This window comes from Hesperophylax consimilis, chromosome 3 (genome assembly GCF_061612785.1).
Source record: "Hesperophylax consimilis isolate HC1 chromosome 3, BYU_Hcon_1.0, whole genome shotgun sequence".
NCBI lineage: Eukaryota > Metazoa > Arthropoda > Insecta > Trichoptera > Limnephilidae > Hesperophylax > Hesperophylax consimilis.
In genome coordinates this window covers 1,553,974-1,572,627 of record NC_142838.1, presented here as the reverse complement: position 1 = coordinate 1,572,627, position 18,654 = coordinate 1,553,974, and the positions used below count along the sequence as shown (strand labels likewise).

The following is an 18,654-nucleotide window of genomic DNA, read 5'->3' as shown; positions in this document are numbered from 1 at the left end:
AAAAAAAAAAAAATATATATATATATATATATATATATATATGTGGGAAGCATAGAATGAGGACAGTTTTTCGAGCGCGCCCATACTTCGGGGACATTTGTATAGTTTGGGGACAGGCCCAAAGTATCTGTCCCCAAACTAACACTTTGCATTATATACGCAACGCATAGATTGAAGCCAATTTTAAAATTATGCAGAAGGCATGCTTTGAGCCATACATTACTAAAATATCCATAGATGCCACTATCGTATCGTTCTCAGATTTTTGAAATTTTCTATTGTGAATTTTCGAATTAGCAAAGGCTCGGTACCTATTTACCTAATTTATGTTTGTATTCTTTTTCGCTTGCTTTTGTCGGAGAATGTCGCATTTTTAAACCCGGTGTCCGCATTGTTGGTATTATTTTTTCTCATTAGATAATAATAAAATTAATATGCTCGTACATAATTTGATGGTGTATTAAAAACTGATTTTAAAATAATCTAATAAAAATAATTACACATATTACGTTTGTGCAAACATTAAAAAAAAAAGTTTTTTTTTTTGGTTTTAGGCATTCCACCCTGAAAAGAGTGCTTTGTGAAAAAAAAAATACTTCCATAATTTTTAATCATATTACAGATACCTGTATTTTCAAAATAAATTTATTTTCATACTTTGACAATGTGGGCTTCACTACCCGTACTGAGTTTTATACTTTTTATTTTTATAGTTTTTTTTCTTCTAGGTACCTATTCAAAAGTATAAATGTATGAAAAATAATAATGAGAGGTACATACTTCCTACTCTCATGTTACGTGAATAATGCAATAATAATATAACTATAAAAAAAGAATTCAGAAATCGCGGGTTCAAATTACGGCGTGCAATTTGCATAATTTCACAATATTTATTTGTTGAAATAATACGTTAGTACCTACCTATATGGTATAGGTATTTGCGGCAAATTCAAGAATGGTAGATAGGTACTTTCAGTATCGCCATGTTACTTGAATAATGCAATATTTTAAATAATTACAAAATAGTTGTTCATTGTTTCGCCGTTGAGATTGAGATTACGATCCTTGGCTACGAATTCGGAGGTCGCGGGTTCAAATTACGTCGTGCGCAAGTAAATTTTATTTGATAAATTTCTATAATTTCACAATACTTATTAGTTTTAAATAATTCGTTCGTACCTATATGGTATATTTGCGGCAAGTTCAAGAATGGTAGATAGGTACTTTCAGTATCGCCATGTTACGTGAATAATGCAATATTTTAAATAACTACAAAATAGTTGTTAAATTTTTCGCCGTGGAGATTGAGATTACGATCCTTGGCTACGAATTCGCAGGTCGCGGGTACAAATTACGTTGTGCGCAAGTAAATTTTATCTGATAAATTTGTATAATTTCACAATATTTATTTGTTTAAATAATCCGTTAGTACCTACCTACATGGTATATTTGCGGCAATTTCAAGAATGGTGGATAGGTACTTTCAGTATCGCCCTGTTACTTGAATAATGCAATATTTTTAATAACTAGAAAATAGTTAATAACTACAAATAACTACAAAATAGTTGTTCATTGTTTCGCCGTTGAGATTGAGATTACGATCCTTGGCTACGAATTCGGAGGTCGCGGGTTCAAATTACGTTGTGCGCAAGTAAATTTTATTTGATGAATTTGTATAATTTCACAATACTTATTAGTTTTAAATAATTCGTTCGTACCTATATGGTATATTTGCGGCAAGTTTAAGAATGGTGGATAGGTACTTTCAGTATCGCTATGTTACGTGAATAATGCAATATTTTAAATAACTACAAAATAGTTGTTCATTGTTTCGCCGTTGAGATTGAGATTACGATCCTTGGCTATGAATTCGGAGGTCGCGGGTTCATATTACGTCGTGCGCAAGTAAATTTTATTTGATAAATTTCTATAATTTCACAATACTTATTAGTTTTAAATAATTCGTTCGTACCTATATGGTATATTTGCGGCAAGTTCAAGAATGGTAGATAGGTACTTTCAGTATCGCCATGTTACGTGAATAATGCAATATTTTAAATAACTACAAAATAGTTGTTAAATTTTTCGCCGTTGAGATTGAGATTACGATCCTTGGCTACGAATTCGCAGGTCGCGGGTTCAAATTACGTTGTGCGCAAGTAAATTTTATCTGATAAATTTGTATAATTTCACAACATTCATTTGTTTAAATAATACGTTAGTACCTACATGGTATATTTGCGGCAATTTCAAGAATGGTGGATGGGTACTTTCAGTATCGCCCTGTTACTTGAATAATGCAATATTTTTAATAACTAGAAAATAGTTAATAACTACAAATAACTACAAAATAGTTGTTCATTGTTTCGCCGTTGAGATTGAGATTACGATCCTTGGCTATGAATTCGGAGGTCGCGGGTTCAAATTACGTAGTGCGCAAGTAAATTTTATTTGATAAATTTGTATAATTTCACAATATTTATTTGTTTAAATAATACGTTACTACCTATATGGTATATTTGCGGCAATTTCAAGAATGGTAGATAGGTACTTTCAGTATCGCCATGTTACGTAAAAAATGCAATATTTTAAATAACTACAAAATAGTTGTTAAATTTTTCGCCGTTGAGATTGAGATGACGATCCTTGACTACGAATTAGGAGGTCGCAGGTTCAAATTAGGGCGTGCGTAAGTAAATTTTATTTGATAAATTATACCAAATAATTCGTTCGTACCTATATGGTATATTTGCGGCAAGTTCAAGAATGGTAGATAGGTACTTTCAGTATCGCCATGTTACGTGAATAATGCAATATTTTAAATAACTAGAAAATAGTTGTTCATTGTTTCGCCGTTGAGATTGAGATTACGATTCTTGGCTATGAATTCGGAGGTCGCGGGTTCAAATTACGGCGTGCGCAAGAAAAAAATATTTATTATTTTTTTGGTAAACTATCTTGTATATCTTATATCTTGCGTCATGTATCTTTTATCAGGAGATTTTTCAATGTGGATGAGTGTTTCAGGCGAATAATTATTGCTTGTAAAATAAAAAAAATATTTGAAAAATAGGTGTAATTAACAGTTTATTAAGTTTACTTAATACGTTGGTACCTATACTATAGTATATTTTCGGCACTTTCACTTTGCATTGGCACTTTCGGAACATTTGTAAATGTGTACTTTCACTGTCGCCAGACGGTTAGGAGCAGACTCTTGAGTGATGGTAGTGGTGTTGATGTAATGGTAGATACTGCTACCCGGCTCAGAACATTAAAATCCTAGACCTCTTTAAAATCGAAAAACTTTTAATTTCATTAATTTTGTCTAAATAAATTGATTACATTTTTCAGAAAACTTATTGTTCATAGATATGTACCTAGGTACCTAGGTAACTGGGCTAAATATTGGTCGGTTACAAGATTAATTTTAATTTAATTGAAAAACATCATAGGTAGGTGGTTAATAAGTTCAAAACTTAATTCATAACAAAGTTCTCAAACGATTAGCTACGAATTCACTCCGCGATCACGTGAACATTTTAACACGTGTTACTGACGTGCTCCTGCCACCGCGCAGAAAAGAGACAGCTACCCAACAGTTTGTTCCGTAATTTGATTGAACCCTTTCCACATATTCTCGACCGGATATATCCCAGACAGCTATCGGATTACATTGAACAAATATATTTTTTTTAGGAAAGGGTTGTCACAACCAATGATAATTAAAATACATTTTTAATATTATTTTCAGTTAGTGGCCATATAAGATTATCGGTATTATCATTCTGTGAACCATCATTTCTATTTGTTGTATTTTACGGAAATCAACAGGCATAAACCAGTTTTAAAATGAAAATGTTATCCTTATCAAAACCGTAATAATTACTAGTGTTTAATTTTTTATCAAATCCTGTATTATAAAATTCTAAATAATGGCCGAGACTCGCCAGAGCTTACCAATTTAATAAAAATTCCAATTCCATCAAGATCAACCCGCCAATCCAATTTATTCCATTTGCCCACATGTAGAACAAACATTAGAAAAAAAAATCCCAATTCCTGGAATATGTACGCAATATAACAAAAAAATTCACAGCATAGACATTTTTAAAAAAATCTTCAGAAATATCGAATAGAAGAAACGCGTACGATAAATTAATACGAAAGTATGAAATGTATCGGGAGCATCTTATATCCTTATCCTATATTCCTCTCCTTTTTCTCTAACCAAACATTAATTTTAAGATATAATAAAACTCCATCTCCAAACCAATATTAGCATAAGAAACTTTTTTGGCTTGACTGCAATTCACTTGTGTGAATGGATTGCAGTCGTATTGTAGGTATTTATCTCTGTATTATATATTATGTATACTGTAAGCTGTTTGTTTCTTACAAATAAATACATATTAATTCCTTATCTCACTTATTTAAGTATCGAATAAAATAGTTAATATTTATTCAGTTGTTAGATTTGAAGAGGTTTTAATTAGGACGTTTACACAGTAATTAACTAGGTTTGAACAGCTAGGATTCGATTGTATTCTCTTTACACTCTTTTCTCCATTAATCCGTGCAATATGCCTAATCCATATAAAGCGTCCACTTCTTTATCGTGTTCATTATAATAACTTTAGTCTTGCTTGGTGACCAGATATAAATACCTAGTCAGGAACCTTTACCGCTCCATTTCCTTCTCTTCGTACCTACAGTACCTAGTACGAGTAATCGTTCGTTTCGGGACACCGACTGGATTCTGATTTGGTAGGTACCTAGATAAACAAAATACACCAGAGATTTTTCCGAAAGGCGAAATAGCGAACCTAATTGTATTGTAAGAACTGTGGTAGGTATGCGGTCTATCTTCTTTGATCTTACGAATTCGAATCAATTTACAGAATGCAACATAATTATATTCCTACCTACTTTGTACATATCTTTTCATAAATTATCGTAAAGTCCAAGTAAGTAGTGACCTAGGTAGGTACCTGCCTACCGAAGTCTAAAACATCAAGATTTGATTTAACTATCGATATCAAGCATGAAACTAAATTGTTTGTTTTGTGTAGCCCTTGCCGCTGTATCTTTCTTGTGGCGTGATACATTTTAGCTATCATTGGTTAGTGGTGTTATGTGTTATGTCACACTATCGCGTAGGGATATATAATAGTGCTATTCCATGTGAGTTCGATTTATATGCAACACTTCAAAATTTTCAACACTCCTGATGGAGAAAATTAATAATGTTTGTGGTAAGGTTTGGTCGAGGGGTAAGGCTCTCAACTAGCAATCCGGAGTTGCGAGTAAATTTTATTCAATTAATTTGTCTTATTTCACAATCAATTCATTTAAATAATCTGTTGTGCACTTGCGGCGCATCGCATAGTGAAAGGCGCTCTGAGTAAAACCACCGCTCAAAATTGAAACGTTGCTTTAAATAGTTTTAGCTATATTTAGTAACAAGATCTGAATAGCCAGTTATTTTTTTTTAAGTTTTCTTGAGAAACTGTTTTTTACCTTCCATACAAATTAAATTGGTGTGGCATGGAGTTATCAAAATCACAAATAAATATATTTTCTTTTAAGCTATAATATAATAAAGCATTTTATTGGGTTTTGGACATTTTGAAGTCCGTTTCTACATTAAAAAATATATTATGTTGCCCTACGAAAAGTTCCGGTTTCGGAATTCGGTTTTGTTACCGAAATATACGAACATTCTTATAATATCATATCGATTGTAACATTTCGATATTTATGATATTGTGATATTTCTACAAACCATAAAAAGTGTTTTAAGGGGCGCCCACATACTTGTCTCGGCTCGGCAAGCGTCCGCAAGCGTTTGGCTTGGCTTGAATAGGCTTGCGATAGCTTGCTGCCGATCAGGCCGGGGTCCGGTTGGTATTCTGTCCACAAGGCGCGGCAAGCGTTGCTAACTTGCGCCTTGTATATGGCAATTAACCCTGAGAAGAGTGCAACTCCGAGCTGTTTATAGTAAATATCGTAAAAATGTATAACTGGACAAACGATAATCATTTTTTTAAAATTATATCAAGCAGGGTCCTATGTATGGATTTATTAATTTAAAAACATATATAATTAATTCAAGTAAATTAGTTAATTTTTATATGAAAAGGAACAAGTCACAGAAAAATAAATAAAGTAACGGTTGAAACTGGGTCTCTCGTATATCCGGGACGAATGCATTATACCACTCTTTTTGTGTGTGAATACCGCACAAGAGTCTCAACAGCTCCAAGCCATCTGGAGCCAGTGAGACTATGGCATCCCCAATTGGGGTATGTTGTGATGCTGGAGGTAGTGGAGGAGGGGAAATAAATGAGGAAGAGGAAGGTAGGGAAGTACATAGCTATTTAGATCTGATCACTAATCACGGCTACAGCCATTTCAAGCAACTTTTCTGCTAGCGAGAGCACTTATTTTTAAGTTGTTTCTGACGATTTCAAATTTCAAAATTAACAATATTATCTTCAACTATTTTTTCCCATAGTTTTGGCAGCAATCTTTTTACATTATTTTCAAATTTCTTCTCAAATTATTAATAAAATTAATTTGTCTTTTTTTTGGGCAATTTCTTCGTTTAGCTTTTAAATAGAAATAGGAAAAATGACATCTGACACAGCTGATGTAGTTGCCTCGACGTCCGCCAAGAGCGTAGATGCCAACGTTTGGCTTGCCTACGCTTACCTAGGCTTGCGTTGCCACAAGTGTCAAGTGGCAAGTGTCTGGGCGTAGCATTCACTTTTCGTCGGGACAGTTTTTTTTTCGAGCTTGTTGCCGTGAATTCAAGGTAAAATACTTTATTATTTTAGGTGATTTTTAAATTACTAAGAAAGCGGTGTAAGTGGTGTAAACAAAGTGATTTGTTTTTATTTAATTTGTTATTATTATTAGAAGTGAGTGCATATAATAAAGGCTTCGCATTTATCGTTCTCGATGGTAGTCAACGCGCATGGACTTGGCACGCGTGAATCGAATGTTACCTACAGGCTGTTTCAAAGTTCGTTCGTCGCTCAACAATATTAAAATATTTAGGTACTACTATTTCGGATTTTCGTCGCTCAACAATATTAAAATATTTAGGTACTACTATTTCGGATTTCTTTCGGAAACTGCTTCCTTGAACCCATTATTAGAACCATTTAGCGCCCTTGAGGTGATCTTTCACAAAAACGGCGCTCTACAAATTATCCAATTATTTTTTTTTTTTTTATTTGCCTGTGATTAATTAAGATCGTTAATTAAGCTAGTGTGTGTCGGAGTAATGTAAGCTTAATCGATAAATACTGAAAGCATGTCTTCCGTTCGATGTTTCCTGCTTTAATTAAGACAGTTACTATTGGCAAACTGCGTTAATTGTATCATTTTGTGGAACAATAAAAGAAATCAGTTTTAATCGAATACTAAATGTTGTTTTATTAATTTAAAACCAGGAATATTTCTGTATCATTTATGAAAATGAGATGTAGTATATGCAGTTCTATTATAAAAGGTAAACAAAGTGTTTTTATTTTATTTAATGGTGTTACTAAGGTTAGGTAAAGAGATGCAACTCGGTAAAAAAACTTAAGTATTTAGAAAATAAAATTGGTATAAATAGGTATTCATCAAAATTAAAAAGTAATTATGGGAATAGAGGTAAAATCTTTTTTGTTATTTGTTTTTGGGGTGCTATGCCGTGTTGCGCTAACTCATTCTTTAGCCAACGTTTCGGACAGCATTGCAGTGTCCATCATCAGGGCAGAACCAAGAATCAAGGGCAATAAATAACACATCTGCCCTGATGATGGACACTACAATGCTGTCCGAAACGTTGGCTAAAGAAGGAGTTAGCGCAACACGGCATAACACCCCAAAAGCAAATAACAAAAATACTTTTGGCCGTGAAAATCTTAAATCATATTTGAGGTATAATCTGATTACTATAACATGACGGCCACTTTTGTCTAAATATTGACGTAAATAAACTAACGTGAAGTTGACAACACGCCGAAAATGTTAAATGCTAATGAGTATTGCCACGCTAAAAAAATCGTCACCAATATAATTCGTCAAATCTTCTTGTAAAAAATTTACAATCCGGCAGGATCAGTCCCCTCCCCAGAATAGCTAGTACGATGTTGAAGCGTCGTTTTAGGGAATATTTATGAGTAGGGCCGTAGATATATTTATTTTCAAATGTATTGACTTAATATTTAATAAACGTAATAAGTGTGCAAGGACATTTTGAGAAATAAAGGAAGTGAGAAATTAACTTTATATCTCCTAATGGAGAATTGTGATAAAAATTATTCATCTAAATGTTACACATTTAAAATTTAATGTGTTTTTGTTGCTGAAGGTAAATGCTTAATTTTTTTCTGAATGTTTAGTCGAATTACACATTTTTTGTCGAAATCATAAAAATATATATTTTCAATTCATAAACGTTTCCACTTCTTTAGTAAATCCTTTTTTGGTTTGCGAAGGATTACCACGCACAAGTTTCATCATGAAAAAGATTTACGCAAAAAAATTACTTTGCGAACTCCATATATTATACTTTTGCATCAAATATGCACTCACTCATTCAAGGCTTCGGCCAATAGTGTTATACGAAAGAACTCACACAATCACAGACCAAGTTTTACTCCCCACACAATTGGGGTATGTTTTTATATACATATATGTGACACCTCACAAGAGCGTCCCTGCCTGTGCAGTGTACCGACAGGGGAACTATGTCACCACCCGGTTGGGCGGCGTTGTGAGGCGGATTAAGGTAGGGGCTGTAGGAAGGGATTTATTAATGCAGGCCTTGAAGAGGCTCGGATTATAGGAGGGAGGAAAAACAGATGCCGGTAGCTCAAAATTGCTCGTTGTTAAGCTAAAAGTATTGGAGAAAGGAAGGAGATGTGGAAGAGAAAGGTGGGGAAGTACCTGGTCACCAAACACGGCTAAAGCCATTTCAATCAAATTTTCAATTCTGGATGATGGTATTACACCAGGGCAATACTGAGAGTACCCTCCAATCTGGAACGTATCGCAAATATACCTTATATTATTTTTAAAGATAAATTGTGAAATAATACAATGCCATATCTGCTTTGTTTCTATTATCTATGGGTAAAACCATGTAGGTGCCTACCTAACACAAAAATTTAAATTTGTAACGGAACAAGGAAGATAGGCCATTAATCGTTGTTAGTTTGTGTGTAGTGTCGCCAACATCATTTAACCTAACAATGCCCTGCATCTACACTCCTACATAGTCACCAAACGTACAACCCGTGCAGTATGGTCTAAGCTCGATGACAGTTGGCAAACTTCCATGCCATATCCGCTTTGTTTCTATTATCTATGGGTAAAACCATCTAGGTACCTACCTAACACATAAGTTAAAATGTGTACCGGAACAGGGAAGATAGGCCATTAATTGTTTTTAGTTTGTGTGTAGTGTCGCCAACATCATATAAACTTACAATGCCCTGCATCTACACTCCTACATAGTCACCAAACGTACAACCCGTGCAGTATGGTCTAAGCTCGATGACAGTTGGCACGCTTCCATGCCATATCCGCTTTGTTTCTATTATCTATGGGTAAAATTTTGTTGGTACCTATAAAAAAGCTAAAATTAACAATAAGTATTAAAAATGTTTTTTTTCGAGATGGCTGAAATTTTTCACTCTTACCTTTCGAAAAACTCAACGAAAAAGTTTCATAAAGGATTGGACTTGAAGACGAAACATTACTTTATCATAATGTACCAAATTCACAGCGCGTAAATATCTACATATTTGATATTATTATTTGTGCCATCTGGCGTCAAAAATATTAATAATTACACATTATTCCAATGGAAGTTTCCTACTTACCATAGGTCGAAAGTATGCTTTATGTACACGAAACACCTCTCTGTGAAAAGCATTGTTTGAGACCACGACGGGAAATTATATATAACGCATACATTGAGGACTGTCTTCAAACTATCGTCTGTACAGAATAAAAATATGTCTTCAAAGTATGCTCTAGATGTATGTATCGATATATATATTAAACGGTACATCATAGACGTATAAAGCTGTGAGGGGGTAGTTTTTAAGGGTTGATTAAACAAAATGGCATTAAAAAAAAAGTGTATATAATGTGGCTCAAAGTATGCTTTATACAAATATATATATATATATATATATATATATATATATATATATATATATATATATATATATATATATATTTTAAATAAATATTAAAACAAAATCTCGAATGATTAATCTTAGAATTGAACTGAAATAATAATTGATAAAAAGTAGCAAATTTTAAAACATTACGTAATTTGAATGACTCAATTAGTAATGATTTTAGGTACATTTGATCAAATATATATTTTTTTAACATTTCTCTAATACTGATTAAGAAACCAGATATTACATAGAATCGTCAAGGTTTTATCTTCAGGCTTCATTTTCGTAGTACTGAACTAATTTTTCTTCAGTTATACCTACTATTATTTTCAATAATATTATGGACTCTCCACCTGCGCTTGTACTTTGCTGGAATGTATAACTTCTCTCAAGACATTGTATAAACATAAACATATTACACTTATTTAATTATTTTAATTATTAACTAACTAAGTAACCATCACGCCGTATCTCCTTTTTTCATTCATTCGCTCTACATACCCAAACCATCTAAGCTTCCTTTTCTTAATCTTACTCATTGCCCTTGTACCAATCAGCCTTGCATTCTTTACGGATCTCTTCATTTCTCACACTATCATACAGGGTTTTATACCACACATACTCCTCAGGGATTTCATTTATATAGCATTCAGAGTTTTCAGTCTCCAACTTTTATTCACGGTCTCCATAAAACAGTTACTAAATAATTGATTACAGAAATTATGATTGTAGAACATATAAAGGAAATGAAAGTGAGAAGTAATTTAAAAGTAAAAATAAATGTAAAATAGTGGTACCAACAAATAGTAGAAATAATTACATAACATGTGTATATCGAATATTTAAACCTACTGAAGAAAATAAAAAAATGAACATGCGAGAGGTGACATTATTGTGATGCGTTAGTACAGCTAAAGACGGTTAATAGTAATATATATTTTTTTTATAGTGAATACCTCACAAGAGTCCCAACTGCTCCCGTCTGGAGCCAGTGAGACTATGGCATCCCCAATTGGGGGATGTTGTGAGGCTGAAGGTAAGTGGGGAAGGGAAAGAGGAAGGTGGGGAAGTACCTGGCTATTCAGATCTAGTCACTAAACACGGCTAAAGCCATTTGGAGCAACGTTTCAATTCTGAATGGTGGTCTTACACCAGGGCGATACTGGTAGTATCTTCCACTCTGGAACGTGCCGCAAATATACTATATATTATTTTAGTTAATTAATTGTGAAATAACACAAAGAATCAAATAAAATTTATTTGCGCACGCCGGGTTCGAACCCGCGACCTTCGGAATGGCAGTCCAATGCGTTACCACTGAACTATGCCGGCCGTCAGTAAAATAGAAGCATAAAAAAATATAGGGGCAGTTTTAAGCCAAAAGCTAGTTGCTAAACTATCCCTAAGAGACTTTTAAAATATCAACGATCAATGCAGCATCGTTGCAGTTGAGTCACTCTGTTGATTAGCGCGTTCCGATAGACAGATAGAAAGGTAGAGAGATGGAAAGCTTTCGCTTTTGGAGCATACAAAAATGCATGGAATTTCCTTGTTTATTTAGAGTAATTTGCGAGCATTAAATTACCTATGTCCACTTGAAAGATAAATCTTCATAAATATGGAATCTGAAAGAAACCCGATAAGTACACTAACTTACATATTTGCCAAGACTATCGGTCCACAGTAAGAAATCTTCCATCTACTATAGAAAACACCCTGGTGAAAGACCATTATTTACTATCGAAACGTTGCTTAAAATGGCTTAAACTAGGTTTGGTGACAGATCTGATCAACACAGCTTGAACTTTTGTGCGGCACGCACATTAAAAATCGATATTTGATCATTGTTTTTAATTCTCCTACACAGACATGCTCACAAATTAACTTTCAATGATCTATCTATTTCTACGTCCAATATTGAATCGAATTACTCGATATTTTTTCTAAAGTTGTAAATTGTGATTGTAAATCAGTGAAAACCAATATTTGTAAGACCACTATTCAATATCAAAACGGTGCTTGTAATGGCTTAAGCCATTTTTGGTGACCGGATCTAAATACCCAGGTACATCTCCACCTTCCCCAACTCCTTTCCCTCCCCACTAGCTTAACACTCACAACATACTCCAATTACGGATGTCATAGTCTCACTGGCTCTAGAAGGTTGGGAACAATTAGGACTCTTGTACGATATTCACAAAATTGTACCTCACACACCTGATTGTTCCTCACCTAACTTGATATTTGCTAAACTATAAAAAAAATGATAAACGATATTGCATCCGTACGGGATTATCTATTCACGAGTGAAGGGTTGTGTTCCTATTTAAGGGGAGGTGCTCGCACGCGCCTCACACTCGTAAAGTAAAAAGTAGAAGATCACATCACTATAGACACTTGCACACATTGCACACAAGATCACATCACAATCATTTTAAAATACCGCTTAAATGTATTTGTGCATAGAATCAAAGTTTGAAACACCCGCCAACAGTACCCTCCTACCGCGCAAATTCAATTAAATTTAATTATTTTTACCTAGTAAACCGTTTCATTCTTATTAAAAAACGTGGTGTTAATATTACGCGGCGCGTAGGGTTAGAATAACAAAAAACTGTTTTGTCTGTCTTGAATCAGGCTCGAGGCCGGCTTTACCACACCAACGTTGAGCGGGCGTGTAAGAGTCTAATTAGTAAGATGGTTCAAATTTATACTCACAATTTAAATATATTTACACTTTATAATATGTATCCCCACAAACATATTTGTTATTATCGTTTACTAAGTTAACTGCCAGAAATATGAAGTGACTTATGAGCTAAAATCTTTACTATTATTTTATTTGGACAAAAAGGTTTATTTTTATTTCAATTTCAATTTGCATCCAAAAGTCAAACGCCGAAAAGGTAAACGGTTTGATTTATCCAGTACACCACTAAACAAGCAATGCAATGCTTTCGGAACAATTTTTTCAACCGTCCAACACCGCAACACGAGCAATGCAATGCTCTCCGGATAATTTTGTTCATCCGTTCAGTATACCGCAACACGAACAATGCAATGCTCTGGGTATAATTTTTTGAAGGAACAAAAATATGAGAAGTTGAATTTTTTCAAAACGTGCAAGACTTTGTTTTGGAACCTCATCATTTTATTTAGTACGCTAATTAAAGTATATCCAATGTTATCATAATCAGCCATAGAATATAGATATTCTCTATTCTATTTAAACATTAAACTGAACACGACACTTTTAACTGTAGGGAAATTTCAATGTGACACTAATAATTTTTTTAAATGTAAATTTTAAAGGATCACTGAAGAGAAACCAATGAAATGTGTTATGATCATGTCGATGTCTACAGTAGATACCTGCAAATGTGTTATGATCATGTCGATGTCTACAGTAGATACCTGCATTTTTTTTTGTATAAATAACCAAACACTGAAATGTCGAAAATCGTGATTTTTTTACATTAGATCCAAACCTGAGGACTTAAGGATAAAATATCACTAAGGGCCTATGCCATCTTTGGGGATGATGTGTGAAGAATTTTTTATGGAAAGGAAGAAGAGGAAGATCTGGGAAGGAAAAAGGTGTGAGGAGTGGGTAGGAATCTGGAGTTCAGTGTATCCAGAAGTGACATACATTTTAATTTTGCCCTCTCACTGCAGTGCAAGGCGATGGGTAGAGAGGTTCCCGCTGGAAAGGTAAAGAGATCTCCTTCAACCAGTTTCTCCAAATCCGGCCCGTCACACAGTATGTAGGGCAGACACATCCGCCCGTCACACCTGCTAAGTCATCAAATTGAAATGACCTGTGGCAGAGGTGTTGGTTATCCAATGAATGGTTCCCGGGGCGGCGTTACCCATACCCGCATTCCAAATTGTAATCGTAATTTATCCGTCGAGTTTCGCCGGATAAATTACGATAAAGTGCACCGGTGCCCAGAAGATCAATGTTGCGATCTCCTTAGGGCGGACTTCATTGAAAAATAATATTCTAACTCAGTATGCCTACATGTCGCTGTACCTTAGATATGGCAATCTGTCTGATTGTCCATCAGACAAACCGACTTCCCTTGATCAGAATCAAGAAGTTTTATCATGTATTTTGCGGCACCAGCCCAGAAGTGGCTCCAAAATTGAATTATTGTTGAGATTTGTACAGGACTAGCAGGAGGTCGGTACTAGACTCAACTAGCCCTATACAAGATGCCTATTTACATGGAAGCCAGATGTATTCGGGTTTCTATGAAGCCCATTGATGTATTATATTAGTCTATGATGGAGCCCCAATACTTGAACCGGCCTGAAAATAATCTGTCACAAAAATATAAGTATTTTAAAAAAGCTCCTATGCATTAAACTAATTTACAATTATTTAGTATTTTGGTTTGAACATACGACTGATATGAAATACAGGTCATATATTTGTTATCCTGTTAAAAATGATACTGCAGGCCTAAAACGAATGAATTAAAAGAGTTTCTAACAAAGTATCAGTCAAAAGCTATTGTATTCATCCATTGTCAGAAGCCATTTAGAATTCAACTCAACCATTTGTAATCCATTTTACAATATTTTACAATATTCATGAAAAATCTATCGAGCGAATCCAACATAATTTTTTACGTAACATAAATTATAGATTAGATATTCCTATTGAAAACATTAACTACACCTCACTGTTGAAAGTCATGGGCCTTGCCACATTAAAAAAAAAGAATAATATGTTCTGATCTCTTTTTTCTTTATAAAATTGTTAATAACATGTTTGACTCCCCTAAACTCCTTAGGTTGATCGACTTTCATGTGCCTAGTAGAACGGTTCGTCAGAAGGTACCTTACCATTGTAACATTGCAGGTACCAAAGCAGAAATAAATTCAGCAATGAACCGACTACACAGTGCAGGGAATAAATATTGCGTGAACACTAACGGTACTGAATGTCTATCAGCCTATAAACACATTATTATCAAATCCGTATGTCAAATATGAACTTGGCAAACATTAAACGGAGTATGCGAACTATTTCTACTACTCTACAAAATACGTTTAAATAAATAAATATTATAATACTTAGTTTAATATTATAATACTTAAGTTAATATTATAGTAGGTACTTTGTTTAATGTTATAATACTTGACTTAATATTGTAATACTTATTTATTGTTATTAAGTTTAATTTGTAGAACTCCATTTTATTTTTTTATTTTTTATATATTCAATAATATTGTTATTGGGTTTATAAAAACAGTTTATTTTTAAACAAGTTCTGCTGTGTAATTATTATTACGCGTGCAATATTATTGAATATATAAAAAAAAAAAAAAAAATGTAATACTAAGTTTAATATTATAATACTTGGTTTAATGTTATAATACTTAACTTAATATTGGGATGCTTGGTTTAATATTGTAATACTAAACTAAATGTTTTTCTATTAGACTTTTTGTCGATTCTTATCATAATCTTGCGTTATAGAGATTTTTAATTAAAGTTACATAGTTTATAGGCTAATGTGAACAACAATTTCATCACTTTTCATTCAATTGATTTGGAGGATATTGGCAGATCATATATTTTTATTTCATTTACTTAAACTTCATGTTACCTACGTTTCGTAAACTCTTGTATCATGTTACCTATATTTTGTTAACCTATGTTTTGTTAAATCTTATATTTTATGTAATCTGTATATTTTCATATATTATGTTAACTCTTTATTGTTATTGTATTTAAAAAACATAATTGCATTGTATGTAAAAGCCCTATGGGCGTTTAAATGAAATAAATAAAAGCGAAGGATGGCGGAACACGTGTTCATACAAATACTCATTCTGATATTGACATACTGCTATTGTGGCATTCGGTCATGATATTTATCACGAAAAGAACACGTGTTCTTGATATGTTATGAATGACTAATATTATAATAACAGGATCATTTTACTCCGTGACACGTTATTGATAATTTATCATCGGGCTTCGACTTTTGATGTTCGTGACTGACTTAAAAATAAGTCTAGCACACAATATTTAAGTATGAAAAATATAAGTGACCGGTTCTGCGCATGCATATTTCATAAAATAATATTTAACCAAGTCTCACTTCGCCCTATATCCGGTGTGAATCAACAAGAAATGCTTGACACGCTTTGAACCCCACACGCCATAAGAATAAGTCATTGTATAAAGTGAAACAGATACCGTTTAACACGATGCGCGTGCTAAACGAAGGAAATACACGTGTTAAATGATAATGATAGATATAATTCATTCTTTCATTTTATTTATACAATAATTTTTTTTTTTCAAAAATTTTAATGTGGGCCTCACTGGGTACTTTAAATAATAAATTAAAATAAAACTAAGAAGAAGTGATATAAAAAAATTCAACAATAAAGGCAATGGTGATTTTTTTATTGAATGCTTCTTACATTAAGTATTGAGAATTATTTGGTATGGTTATATAATATATATAAGTGTGTATTATGTATTACAAATAAATAAATGTTTTATTATTTTACTCAATGCGGAAAAATCTTTATTCACTGAAAATAGGTAGTTGTTCGTAACAACTTGGACTTTAACATTGTATATGTTGTGAGACTAAGGGGTGTGTGGAGACGAACTAGACGTGGGAGAGGAAGGTTGGTAAGTACTTGGCTATTCAGACCTGGTCACTAAATAGGCTAAAGCCATGCATAGCAACTTTTCTATTCCGAGTAGTGTTCTTTAGATTACCTAATACTAAAAAGTTGCGTGGACCAAGAAATTCTGTACAGACACTATTAAACTTTTTGCAGTTGTCAGCTACGAAAACTCTGGCATATTACTTTTCAGAACTATTTTTATGCGTTATAGTAAAAGTTTAATTTATTCCATATTGTCGTATTAAATAAGCAGTACTTTGTTGATATATTTCAACTTTTGTAAGCTGGTTTACCCTACACGTGGCTATGATTTTTATTATTTAGGCCATGTTACACCTGTGTATATTTGCTGAATACTTTTAGTGATGCGAAAGTTTTCGGTATTTTCCTGACTTATGTTCTGAGTAACTTTTTTTCTAGGTAACTCGGCAAGTTATGTTCTCTTCCCTAATTATGTTATAAGTAAGTGAAAAAATATGAAAAATGTAATTTTTATGATTATATAACATTCAGATTAAACCCAAAGCTGTGTAGACTTAGTTTGTTAGATGTGTTTATCATTTGGATTGTATTGAAGATAAGAAATTCTTTCATTTCAGAAATTTCTGCTAGAAAAATTTCTAAACGTTTTTATAGTCGTGACCAGAAAAAGGTTTGTTCTGCACCCCAAAATAAGGGGAAGGCATTTCTTGTTGCGGAAGATAAAATAAAAAGCAGCAGGAGAATCGTATCATTTGGCGCACCTGCCCATTGTTAAAGTGAAATAACTGAAAGTGTACTTTGAAAAATTTCAAGACCAAAGAACATGTAAACTTTTCAAATTATGTCGTGTTTTTCACTGGCTGTGAACAACCACTGAGATTGTGATAGTGTTAATAGTAATCTTACAAATAAAAACGTAATTCTTATTTTTTTTGCAATAACTTAGTGAGTAAAACCTCAAATTGTAATATTTAATTATTGAAGACAATATTAGCGATTCCTAAACGAAAACATGAAATAGAAAAATCAGAAAAAGATACGGTCACATCTAGGACTCGAACCCAGGACCATTGCCTTGCCGGGGCACCGCTCTACCAACTGAGCTAATGCGACCCTATCTCCTTCGGTCATATTTAACTGAATGATACTTCGAATAAGAACTACGAACATAGTCTTAATTTTTTCATAGCACATTTTTATTGGCAACTATCTTTATGTATGATCGCAAGATTCAACCAGAACTAAATGCAATCTAGACAGTGTCTTTAGATAAAAAATTTTTTGTCATTCTAAAAAAAAATATTCATCCTAGATTTGCAGAAAAGTCAACAGATGTCGCACATTAAAATAAACGGGGTACACCTAGTCTCTGAATGAAAATAGAAATTAGGTCTACTCAGATTTATGTATGACAGACTGCGTCCTATACTATTTACTATACACATGAATAGTAAAAATATAAAAATACCGTAATGTGTTATTACAAAATGAAAGTTAACCAGAATAAATTGAACAAAGATACATTATTATCATTTCACTTTAAATCTTTATATTCATATTAACTTTATATTTTATTTATCCCATATTCAATTTAATATCATGTGATCAGAATGTAATTAATTTATATGCATGCTTTTATATGGAAGACAGAGACAGAGTATTGCACTCACTGCTCTGTTCAGTTGAATGAAACAAACATTGTTATTGAACATGATTTGAGGTTTTCAAGTCCAAAAGTATCATCGTGATTTATTTTTGGGTTATAATGCCGTGATGCGCTACAACATTTCGTATAGCGTTACAGTCTTATTGGCTTACA

At 33.2% G+C, this 18,654-nt stretch overlaps 1 protein-coding gene and 1 non-coding gene across 2 annotated transcripts in view; one reads left to right on the top strand and one right to left on the bottom strand.

The window, feature by feature from the left end:
• Positions 1 to 18,654, top strand: part of LOC149424818 (agrin-like) — a 683,339-nt gene that overhangs the window by 249,905 nt on the left and 414,780 nt on the right. The window lies entirely within an intron of this gene.
• On the bottom strand, positions 17,876 to 17,948 carry TRNAA-GGC (transfer RNA alanine (anticodon GGC)). The gene has a single exon. It is a non-coding gene; the product is annotated as a tRNA-Ala (tRNA).